Genomic DNA, 13,561 nt, shown 5'->3' on the forward strand with positions numbered 1-13,561 from the left:
TTATTACACTTCATTACTGATATGGGAAAGAGGACACAGCGTAGTATTTTTCCTGCTAAGTTGCACCTTTTGGTGAACGTTGATTTCTTGTTTCATGAAATATACGAGTTCATTGGTTAAAAACAATATACCGGAACTATTTCCAGTAAAAGATACAAGAGAATAAGAAAAAAAAAATCACTCAATAATTATTTTGTTTACTTATACATACATCAGGGATAGTCTACGACAGGGATAGGTCAATAGCTTGCTTTCTTTATCATTTGTACTAATTGACGTGTACCTCGTCATGCGCCAACGAATGAATGAATGAATTTTAGTAATAATTAAGAGCAAAAATTATTTGAATGAATGAAAGAAATAAAGAAAAAGAATAAATGAACCAAGTCCATATGTGAATGAATGAAAGAATAAATGATACACCGCGGCCTTCCCTTCCAAAACATGTTAAGGAACGCAAAAGTATCCTGAGAATACGTGTTAATATCAGCTGCCCTTTTAAAAAATCTACTTTGAGACATTTTGGTTTACATTAGTAATTAATTCAGATATCTTATTGCATGTGGGGAATGGAATGGACATTAACAAAATATTAACTGACACTGTCACATTGCCCTCACAGATAAAGTGTAAAACTCTCACGTTCTATAACACCTTTCCAGTTTTGTCAAATAATGAGATCATCAAGAAAGAAAGAAGTATAACCCTCAAGCATCAATGGCGAATCAGATCAGATCGGCAATATGTCATATTTTTCACACACCTCAAATACACCCTAACATTCCTTTTTAGATTATGAAACTATCACTATTACTTGCAAACATATTTCACCGGATAGTATATTCCCCTCATATGAATTAAAGGTGTATGTGAAAGATGTTTTTGAGGAAGTAACTAGGAATACTCCAACAACGGCGTATAGCATTTTAATGGCAGATCGGCGAAATGTGAATATTCACACACCTCAATTACACCCTAACAATTTTTTAAGTCATAAAACTGTCACTATTACTTGCGAATACATTTCGACTAAAGGTATGTTCTCCTTCTAAAAATTAAACGAATGTGTGAAAGAAGTTTTCATCGGCACAATTTAGTCTATCTTCGCGGTGAATCGAGAATAGAAGCCAGTGAGCTATAACTTACCGACTTGAAACTTTACTAGAAATCTGCTGTCTTCATACGGACACTAAAGCCATTTTTTTACTTAAACTGAAGTGACAAAATAGTTAACCTATCTTCTACATGTTGGATTTCAGCTGTTATAACACTCAGCGAACTTAATCAGCTGTTGAAAATAAACCGGGCTTAAATACTACGCTGCCACCATATTGGCTACACTGGTTACGTAACGACCCAAGACATACGTTCAGCGGCTTTTCGAGGAGTTTCTTCTCCCCCTCTATAGAGGCTCCCTGCATACATCAAGTTAACTCTTAGAGATAACAGTTGTACAAAAGCAAAAAAAAAAAAAAAAAATACTATATTGCAAAAGTTAATACAATAAGTCTGCACGAAATCACGTGAAGGCTAAGAAAATCAGCGTTACTGACTTCGGGACGCCACGAACCATCCTTGCTCTGATGTCCATGTAATTAACTATGCGGAATTTCCCAGATTTCGCATTCGTGTTGTACCTGAGACTGTCAAATCTCGCCTCCAAAAGAACTACTAACACACCAAATTAATAAAATACAGATTTGTTTCCAAATATTAAAGGACAATTAAGCATTCAAGTACACAAAACACATATGTATTTATATTTAAGAAACTATAAGTAAAGTTAGGTGTGAAAACACGTTTCTAAAGGACTAAAAACAAACAAACAAACAAACAAACAAACAACAAACCTAAAACGAACCGCCTCGTCATATAAAATGTTTATCTATAAATACGACCCAGCCACAGAACGCGAAAAATTGTAATAAGAATTACAATAAATAAGACTCTAGAACATTATTTACATAATTTTGCCATTATTTCAGGTGATTTTTCTTTTTAATGTAAATAGATGCCCTTTAGAGAGAAACTGCTGTTTTCATTTTAAGCATTTATAGGTCGAAAACTGGCCAAGGATCGAGAACTACGTACTGGATATAACTTGGGGAAAGATAATCTGTCGTTCCCCGTCACTTGGTATTGCCCTATCAGGACTGATCGGTCTGTAGTCTCTTGAATTTGTGTTGTGTCACAGCTTTATCAAGCACGGGAATCTGCTTGTCCTATTGCACTATGTTGTGTTACAGGTTTATCAAGTACGGCAGTTGGTTGTCCTTTTGCACTGTGTTGTGTCACAGCTTTATCAAGAACGGCAATTGGTTGTCCTATTGCACTGTGTTGCGTTACAGCTTTATCAAGAACGGCAATTGGTTGTCCTTTTGCACTGTGTTGTGTCACAGCTTTATCAAGAACGGCAATTGGTTGTCCTATTGCACTGTGTTGCGTTACAGCTTTATCAAGAACGGCAATTGGTTGTCCTTTTGCACTGTGTTGTGTCACAGCTTTATCAAGAACGGCAATTGGTTGTCCTATTGCACTGTGTTGTGTTACAGCTTTATCATGTACAGCAACGGTGGAGCTCGGTGTATTTCAACGGAGTGATTTCTTTCTGTCAAACCTTTCTTTGTATGTAACCGTAAATACTATAAGGTATCACATCGTGTCCAGGAAAATACGGGGTTATATCAGTCCCGAGTAAGGTTGTATTACACATGTGTTGTGAATACTGAATACAACCTTACGAGGGACTGATAAAACCCCGTATTTCCCTCGACACGATGTGATAACGCATTTATCTAGCTGAATGTTTTTAACTAAAACAAAACAAAACAACACGCATCGAATCGACTTGCTGCCATGTTGACACCAACTGATCGTTTGACCTCAATGCACCGCACGTTACTATAAAGGCTTGTCGATGCACGTTTTTCGCACTTCGAGTCGTCACCGATGCGTAACGGGGTGATATGACTTTCGTAGTTAGAGTTTATTGAGATTTTACGTCTGCTTCTAACAGTTTGCCAATATCGCCGACGGGATAGGTGGGGGTAGATTGATAATGAATAGTGACAATAAGTTTAAAACCACCTACCCCAAAAGTGGTAAATGAAGGGAGTAAACCTAGGAGATTTGGATGGACCATGATGGTTGGTTGCTGGAAGGAAAGGAGGGGGAGGGTAGTTAGCTTGTACATATAAGTTGTAGAAAGTTTGAGAAATAGATAGAGTAAAAATGGTGTGTGTGTGTGTGTGTGTGTGTGTGTGTGTGTGTGTGTGTGTGTGTGAAGGACGGTAAGGCCGGGGCCTGTGTTTGCTAAAATTGGTGATTGTTTCAGAAGTGATTGGACGTGGTAAAATATTGGTAGAATAGGTTTAAGAAATGTTTTGGTTATGATTGTGTATATGATAAAACAGATATTAAGATATGGGTGATTGTGGGAAATGATGTGAAAATGTTGAACTTACAGTGGTATATGTACAGTGATTGGGGGAGATGGTTGGGGAGTGATTGAGTTGTGCTTTTTATGTGGGATTGTGGGATAAAATATATTTTTGGTTATGAAAATATAGGTGACTTATGGTAAAAAATAGGCTAAGATATGCGGAAGCCTATCAAAGCCACGCTCCAGTATTTTTCTTGTATCTTGAAAATTCAACTTAGTATGTTGAAAATTCAACTTGCTATCTTCAAAATTCAACATAGTATTTTGAAAATTCAAATTAGTATCTTGAAAATTCAGCTTAGTATCTTGAAAATTCAACTTTGTATCTTGAAAATTCAACTTAGCATCTTGAAAATTCAATTTAACTTTGTTGAATAGTCAAGGAAGTATCTTGAATCTTCAACTCGGTATCTTGAAGATTCAACATAGTATCTTGAAAATTCAACATCCCATCTTGAAAATTTACCTTAGTATGTTGAAAATTCAACCTACCTTTATTGAATAATCAAGTACGAATATTGAACATTCAACTTAGTACCTTGAAAATGCAACATAGTATCTTGAAAGTTCAAGATAATTAGTATTTAAGTGAAATGTTCTACATTCATCGTATGCATTTCAATCTTACCTTTACATGAAGTGTGCCGAACTTGTCGATGACAATGGACCAAAGCAGAGATAGTATCATCTTCATACAGTTTTCCTTGGGATTATCTAACGCCGAGATTCTATGCTTTCTTGCACAGAATAATGGTATGATTATAACGGAGGCCAATCAAACAAACCAGCCAGTTTTTTCCCCAAAATGTAATTGATTTATTGAATGACATTATTTCTATGAAACTTTTTGCGGACTGTTCATTACATGAAGTTAATTGCTGCCGCTTGGAGGAACTACACACGGTTTCCGAAGAAAAGTCTTCTACTACTGAGAACAATAAACCAAAGAAAAACAAGTTCCAAGTAAAATTAAGAGAAACTAGAAAATATATTTCCTGGATAGAACTGTGCCTGAAATTAAGATCGTCAGGGAATCCCTTGTCAAAACGACAAAAGGCAATTTAGAGAAAATTAAAATTATAGTACGAGACAACAAAAGAAAAGGTACGTTTTCAAATTGTTGATTCTCTTAAGGCAAAAATACAAGCTTGGACTGAAATAAAGAACAAATGGGAAAAGAAAAATAAATTCATAAAACAAAGTAAACTCTTTAGAAACAATAAAAACCAATTCTACAGGCAACTGAAAACAAGCGGTGAAGGTGATCATGATAAACGACTTCCCATGGATGATAATGAAAGGTTCTGGAAACAGTTGTGGTCTGTACCCGGCGACTGTAACTTGGATTCACTGTGAGTCAGTGATTATGGCCATGCAATGCATGAGAAAGTAACTAGGTCGTTTGTCTGTTACATCTCACCAGATTGCCTGAAACGTGTCATTAAAAAGTCCAAATCTACTCCAGCTCCAGGGCCTGATGGCATTCGACTGACCACAAAAAAGCATACGACTCTGTCCCTCACTTATGGATTCTGAAGTCTCTTTGGTGTATTGACCTCCCTGAGCGACTACTTGACTTACTCAAAAGTGTTAATGAGTTGCTGGTCGACTCAACATGAGATGAACTCGCAAAGGCAGGTGCAGACTTTGGAATCTACTCCAATCAGAAGGGGAATATTTCAGTGGGACTCCTTCAGTCCTTTGCCTTTTTGCCTGTCTTTGAATCCTTTGGTTTTTCTGCTCAATAGGGTTAGCATCCCGGACCTCCTTAGCACAGATCCCCAACATCTCTTACTCATCTGCTCTACATGGATGACATCGAGCTCCTTGCCAAAGGAGAGACCAATTTGAAAGAACAGGTTCTCCTTGTCGAGTCCTTTTCTAATGATATTGACATTACATTTGGACTCGACAAATCTAATACTGTTCATTTGCAGTAAGGTAAGTAATGATGGATCGTCAGGTTATACGGGGAAGGAGTTATTGAGCATATTGTGGAAGATCAGGCGTACACCTATCTTGGAATGCAAGCTCCAGAATGCCCAGATTCAAGATAAACTTCGGGCCGAGTATAAATCTCTTTTAAAGAAAAGCTCAGAGCTAAATGGTCAAAGCCACCAATACTTTCGCTGTGTGAGTTATCTCCTATTCCTTGGGAGTAGTTGATTGGAAGAAACAAGACATCCAGAGTCTTAAGCGCCTGACCAGGAGGATCATGTCTGATAACAGAGCACACCAACCTCGTTCTTCTCTTATTATATATACCAATTCATGTCAAGACTCACAATGGCACCAACGGATTCCACAGCTACTTTAACCGTGCCACGTTTGTTGGACACAATCTGAAATTTGAGGTAGATTTTGTTGATGGTGATGTACTGTTGGCCGGTACGGCGATGGGAGAAAACCAGGTGAAGTCCTTTACCAAATCTGCCCACAGTCGGTCATTTGTGGAGAAGCGGTCTGAGAAGCCATTGCATCGTGTGTACATGCAGTGAACAGCAATCCAACCGATTCCTTCGCTTGGATAAAGTCGGCTGGTCTCAAATGTGTAACTGAGGGCTTCCTGTTTGCTGCTCAGGATCAGTCATTTCCCACTCGAAATCGCCAGAATGTGATTCTTAATCAGAATGTTAACATGAAATGTCGATTATGCAATGTATTCACAGAGACTGTCCAACACCTTGTCAGTGGATGCCCTTCCTTGGCATAAACAGCATATCTTAAAAGACATGATGGCATGGCTTGCTGCTTTTATTATCGTCTCCGCCATGCCTAAGGCTTTGACCCTGAGGTCCATCAATGGTACGACCCTGAACATGCCAAGGGCGTCCTGGAAAATGATGATTTCAAACTATACACAGACTGAGACGAATTCCAGTCAACAAACCTGATCTTGCCCTTTTTGATAAAGCCAATGAAATTACTTGTATCATTGAATTTTCTGTCCCTTTTGTCAGCAATGTGATTTGCAAGATTCAGGAAAAGCGTGGTAAATATGCGGACCTAGCCTTTGAAATGTCTCGCTTGCATCCCAAGAACACTGTCATCAGGCTCCCAATTTTTCTCGGAGCCCTTGGTTTTGGTACCTCCTGATCTCCTTGCGCAGATCAGGAGAGTTCTCCACCCGGAGCACAGCCAATCTGGGTAATGCAGAATGTTGCAGTGTTGGGGAGCCTCCATATTCTCCGAAAAGTACTTGGTGGGTTCGTCTAGGCAACAATGGACATATCCGTCCACATGCCAAGTGCATTTTGGCCAGCTGAAATACAACGGCGGCGCGCAAGGCGGCGTTTCTTGCGATTCCTTACTCCTTCTGGGTCAGTTAGGTTCATAAGTATCAAAATGGTTTCCTTTGAAACTATGAGTCAGTTCTCCTGACATTTACGATACATCCACCTGTAACCATTACAATTCCCGGATGTGTCACACTGTTACAAAATGAAAAAAACACTTCCATGATATCAGAATGGCCTTTTCTAGTGTGAAGTTTACATTTGGACAAAATCCTTTTCAATGTCCTTATACGTATCGTCATGCCATGATACTGTGCAAGAAAGCATAAAATCTCGGCGTTAGATGATCCCAAAGAAAATTACATGATACTATCGCTGCTTTGGTCCATTGTCATCGACAAGTTCGGCAAAGTTCATGTAAAGGAAAGATTGAAATGCATACGGTGAACATAGAACATTTCACTTGAATACTAATTATCTTGAACTTTCAAGATACTATGTTGAATTTTCAAGGTACTAAGTTGAATGTTCAATGTTATTACTTGAATATCCAACAAAGGTAGGTTGAATTTTCAAGAAGTTGAATGTTCAAGAAACCGAGTTGAATTTTCAAGATATTTCCTTGAATATTCAGTTAAGTTGAATTTCTAGATGGGATGTTGAATTTTCAAGATGCTAAGTTGAATTTTCAAGATGGGATGTTGAATTTTCAAAATACTATGTTGAATTTTGAAGATAGCAAGTTGAATTTTCAAGATACAAGATGCCGAAAAATAGCGGAGCGTGGCCCTAATAGGCTTCCGTAAAGATATGGATTGATGTGCTTAAAACGCTAAAACGAAGAGCTGTTATTTACAAGGCTGAGGGATGGGATCGATGACTGGGTTGCCGGTAGAAGGGACTGAGTATAGGCGGAGAGCGTGTAGCCGGGCGCGGACGTCGGAGAAGACGACCGCGCACCGGCTTGTGGGACCGTTAGGTGGCTTACGGTACAACTGAGACGGACGTGGCTGTAGATGTTATGGCGGAGAGTTTTGTGATTTATATTTTATGGGCTATGGTAGAGTTTAGGATGAGTTTAGGATGAAGGTTGCCATGGTGTTGAAGATAGGTTTTGGATTAGCCGGGTTGAGTAGGAGGTGTATGTTATTGTGGTATTTTGGGGGTATTGTGCTGTGGAGATTCTTTTGTTTTGCAGTGTGGGCAAAGTCCATCTGGGTGTCTGTTTTGTCTGTATAAGTTGTAGTTGAGGTTGGTATTGCCTGTAATGAGTCGTGTTATGAGGGTGTCTAAGTGTGGGGTGTTTCAGAATGTAGTTGTTTTGGTAATGGGTTGTGTGATGATAGATTTGACCCAGATGGACTTGCTTGTGTTTGTGTTTTGTGTATAGTTGAGTGTAGATGTGTTTGTTTTGATTAGTTGTTTGATTTCTGTTTTGGAGGTGTGGAATGGAATGTGCGGGGATGGGTGGGTGGTTGCTAGTTTTGCTGTTATGTCTGCTGTATTGTTGCCTGTATTGTGTTTGTGCTGGTATCCAGAGTAGAGTGATATTTTTATTGTGTTTATGAAGAGAGCTGATTTTTTGTGTGATTTGGTGGATGAGGTCGGGACGGGATTTAGAGTATTTGTTTTGGAGTTGTTTGATGGCTGAGAGGGAGTCGGATATAATAAGGAAGTGGGTGGCTGGGAGGGTGGGGATAGTGTGAAGGGCTGTAAGGATAGCTAGCATTTTTGCAGTTGTGTTGTTTAAGAAGTTTGTGAGGTGGAAGTTTGTGGTAATGGGAGGAGTTGTTTGTACATGTATGCCCAGTGCTGCTATTTTGTGTGGTAAGATGGATGCGTCTGTATACATGTGTGTATGGTTAGGGTAGTGAGTGTCTAAGTGGGTTTGGATGATGTTTGTTTTGGAGTGAGTGTCAGGTTTAGTAGTGGAGGATGTGCCAGTCCTGACCCCTAGGGCTAATTTGAGGGTTTTAGACTGAATGGAGGTTAGTTTTTGGAGGATGGTGGGGGAGAGGGAGTGCAGGACCGCGGGGCCGCGTAGTCCAATTTCGACTGTATGAGACAATGGTAGATGTTTATAAGTGTTTGTTTGTCGGCTCCCCATGTAGTGCCACGAATACATTTCATTAAGTTTAAGTCTTTTTGACAATTGTTGACCAGGTTATTAATATGGGGAGTCCATGTTAGGTGTTGGTCGAACGTTACTCCTAGAAATGTTGCTTCCTTTTCGAAAGTGATTTTTTGATTGTTTAAGTGTAGTTTGGGTGTATAATTTTGCATATGCTGTTTTTTGAATAGGATGCCCACGTTCTCTTTTGACATTAATATGGAACCCCCACTTATGGGCCCAATTTTGAAGATGGTTTAACATATGCTGGGCTTCAGTGGTAGCTTGTAAGATTGAGGTCGAGGAAATCCAAAAAGAAATGTCGTCGGTAGTTATTTCCGGCCACTTTTCAGGGAAAATGTTAATCATGAAGTTGAAAAGGGTAGGTGATAGGATACTGCCCTGGGGGTGCCATTTTCTAAGGGATATGGGTCCGAAAGGGGGTTGTGAGTTTTGACTATTATTTGTCTATATTTAAGGAAATGGTGAATGAAAGTTAGAATATTTCCGTGTATGGCATTGTATTATGTGTGCGTGCGCATCCCAACGTCACGTCACCTTCTATGCATACGGTTACAAGCACGCGGGTGTCTGTGTTGGGTAATCACGATAAACCGAGGCGAAGTGTCCCAGCTCGTGAACTCTCAGTACCACGGGCAGTCCGCTATCTGAGCCCACTAACCTTGACATTCAAACCCTCTGTGAAGGGACCTCACGTTCCCGTATGGGTTTCCTAGCAAACCACCAAATGTGCAGACTCATGTAGTAAATATAAGTTACTATGCCATCCATGTCTACATTTTGGTTGGTTTTCATTAATGTAGATTGTCATCGTCCTTTACATTTCTCGTTTATCATGTACACGTAGAAGACTTTGCCTACTAGTTGAATGTGACATCCCAAAGACGCTAGTCATTATTAGAAGTAGGTCATTCACAATCCAGATAAACAGGGATGGCAAGTCAAATCATGATCACTCGTGTTGACTCAGTTGAAGCGTTTGACAAAGTCACATCACCTCTTATTCATGCAGTTACTCAATTTTCAAGCAAACCACCAGATGTGCATAATCATGCTGTAAACGGAAGTTAATATGCCGTCTGTGTGAACATACTGGTTCGGCTTTGAGAAGCGTCTTTTGTCTGCGTCCTGTATAGAGTCTGTTTACTATGTGTACTAAAGACTTAAAATGATATAGATACTGCTAGACACACATTAGATGATCCTGCGCACTAAACGCATTTGTGACAAGAGAGGCGGTACAACGAATTGGGCGAGCACACTTGGCTGCTACAGGTAGCTTGACGATTATGCACGTGCAATACATGCTAAACGTGACATGAAATCAACACCGCATATTCCTTCGAATGATAAGACTGCAATTTCAGGCATAAGATACTGATATTCCACGCTAACCTTTAGTTAAAACAAAGACAAGTAGATGATTGGGGCATTGACAAGCATTTTAGATATTCAACAATTTTGTTATAAAAAACAGGAAAATGTCATTTGCTTCGTGAAATGGATCGGTGGTCCTAAACATATTTGCTCAGTATATTGTGTTGATTCAATTCGTTGGGATTGTACCTGTTCCCAAACAATTCATGCGTGAAACGCACGTGGAAAAGGAACTTCTCGATATTTATCAGACAGCTTGTCTCCCTCTTGTTTCAAGTGGATCGTTCTGTGGCGCGTTCCCAAGTATGCAAATTGGGGTCATTTGTCAGGTCGTGGATCATCTTATATGTGTTTACCAGTAAATGGCCTGTGCTAGAATTGTCCACTGAGTACATAGCATTACAGGGTAACGCTGTGACGGTTGATTGGTGGTGTCAACGCGTAGATGTGAGTGAGTGTATTTTATCGCCGCGTTCAGCTATATTCTAGCTATATGGTGGCGATTTGCATGAGCAAACGCCCATAAGCTGGTTCCATTAGACATGACATGAGGAAGTATACATGAATGAGGTCCATTCACTGACAACAATAGACAGGCAAAGGCTCAGTGGACTGATAGAGAAACAACAGGACTTCCTTGTACAGTTGATGTGATGACAGATGCAGCCTTAATATCCATTAAAGGTCATAAAGGTCATATACAGTAATTCATTTCAGTGAAAAGGAGGAACAAGGTGGTTGACAACACTGTGGTAGTGATAAAGATAAAGTGAGTGAGTTAATGGGGTGCTGTGGACACATTCTGTCCCGGGTCCACACGGGAGAAGAGCACTTATCGTTACCCAGCACCCACCACGAGGAGGTGGCTCTTCATGGGTGCCATATAAAGATAAGGAATAGATCAAATAATAACAAAGAATTCTCATATGGCTTGGCTATGTAGGTTTTGGACGCTGCTGTTCCGAGTTAGACACTATAGCAGTTGTTCAACGAAGCACACGGCAATATTCCAGCTCTATATATGGCGGCGGTCTGTAAGTGATCGAGTCCGAACCAGACAATCCATAAATAAATAACATGATCATCGACCGAGCATACGATGACATGTATCGACCTCATCTCAGAGGGACACATTCCGAACACATCCCCCATCAAACATGCACACAGACGCTCACAGGCATGCACGCACAGACACATGGGTAGAAATTGCGCACAAACACATACTGCAACTTCATATGAAACAGTCAGTCCGCCATACAACTCAGGGTTATTCCAGACAAGCATGACGAATGGAGCGATGAATACTGCCACTTGACTGCCGTTTTCTAGGACATGGTCTCGTCTGCCAGTGGACAAATGGTTCAACTGTTGTCACCACAAGTGATTTGCCTTGTCGTTTGTGCATGGGTATAACACCACTGAATGCTCGATAAACCATATATTGCGTGTACCATGATGCATTGAATGACCTTTTTTCTGATAGTGGCTCTAGCACTTGGACAGTCACGTATAAGTCAGATATACGGTCGATCAAATCATACAGAACATTTCATCTCCTCTTATCCTTTTCTCCTGGAGGTGATTTCTCCTTTTGAAAGGAACTGGAAAGACCTGTTTTATTACAGCTACACCTGTTTACCTTCATAAAATATGTGCACTGCTGACTGACAAAAAATACTCATAATAAGTCATATATACGGTTATATAAATCAGATTTGTGAAGATTTTGACGGAAGGAAATCACTCGACTGAAATGTATGAACCACAGGAAAATCCTACTTCATTTAATGACAGAAAAAATGTGTGAGTTTTAGTTTTACGCCGCTTTTAGCAATATTTCAGCAATATCATGGCGAAGAACTCACAAATGGGCTTCACACACTGTGACCATGTGGAGAATCGAACTCGGGTGTTTGACGTGACGCGCGAACGCTTTAGCCACCAGGCTACCCCACCGCCCCCGGCATTACTGGGCGGAAGTGAAAAGCTGGTTCAGGAACTGCGAGACAGGCTCTCAGTATGTACTATCACGTCCTTTGTCACTGATGCAACTGGGTGGTCGTCTTACCCAAGAGATCAGACACCGCATGAGATTGTCTGTGTCACGTTGACCCTGTTCAACTGCAAAGCGTCAGCTGGATGTTGTAGTCGTCGTCTAATTTACCTCCCCTAATGCTCCCAGAGACCGTAAGCTTGTGTACTTCAGCATTTTACACTACTCTAATTATTCAGGTTATGAAGAATCAATATGTTTGTACAGCAAAGCGAGTTGGAACAGGAGTCGAAGCCTTGACATCAGACTGAAGTTTGAACTGCAGCTAGGGTGGATGTCTATACCGAGAGAGGGAAACTGGGACTTTCAGAGGGTTCACATTTCGGGGCTGTGCGTACTCGCTCTAAATATAGAATTGATGAAATCGTTTATCACATAAAACATTCCTCTCCTCTAAAGCTTTTTTATCTCCTGGAACTGAATTCTCAGTTAGAATGACCGGTTTTTATACATCTGTTTTTGCGTCAATAAAATATATTCATTTACAATTTACATTTTCGATAGAAATAAATACTGTCCCTAAAATAAATAGGCATATGTACTGTTCTATACAGGAAATCGATGAAAGAGTGGACAGAAACAAAGCACATCGTTGAAATACAAAAGGGCAGTTTTAATAGGTAGTTTCAAATCGGATTTTAAAGACATGACTATATTTTCCGCTGTAGCTCTGCATATCTGTACCAGCCATAGAGCTGAGAAAGGGATAAGTTTGTGGTTGTCGTCTGCACAGATTTTCCACCCCCAAGGTTTCAGTTGTCAGTATTTTTTCTCGAAGGTATCAAACGTACACATCTGTCGCAGCACAGAATATCCCTTTCTTCAGCCAGGCCGTGTTCTTATAAACCGATTCATCGTTTGTTGTCAGTTCGTTTCGATGAGTTTGTAATTGTCGTCTGCACGAGGTTTTCAGCCCCAACAGTTCAGTTGTCGGTCAGTGTTTTTTCTTGAAGGTGCCATACACACACATCTGTCGCAGCTCAAAGTATTCCTACTGTAAGACGTGCTCCTGTAAGTAATGAAGTAAACTCAAGTTAGTCAGCTCAGCTCCTCTTGAACCATTGCCAACCATATACAGTGGAAGCTGTCTAAACCGGCACTGATTGGGACTGAAGAAATAATCTGGTTTAGACAATGTGCCGGATTGTAGAGCTGATGAAAAATGTACGAGCCACGAACGGGATGCCAGTGTTAACAACTTGCCGGAGTGGACAGAAGCTTCCGCTGTACCGTTAACATCAGCTTCTGTAGGTGTGCAGGTAGTTGACGCAATTATTTTATTATAATCTCTGTATATTGTATCAATACAGTATATTGTATCA

Source organism: Haliotis asinina, chromosome 5 (assembly GCF_037392515.1).
Source record: "Haliotis asinina isolate JCU_RB_2024 chromosome 5, JCU_Hal_asi_v2, whole genome shotgun sequence".
Classification (NCBI taxonomy): Eukaryota; Metazoa; Mollusca; class Gastropoda; order Lepetellida; family Haliotidae; genus Haliotis; species Haliotis asinina.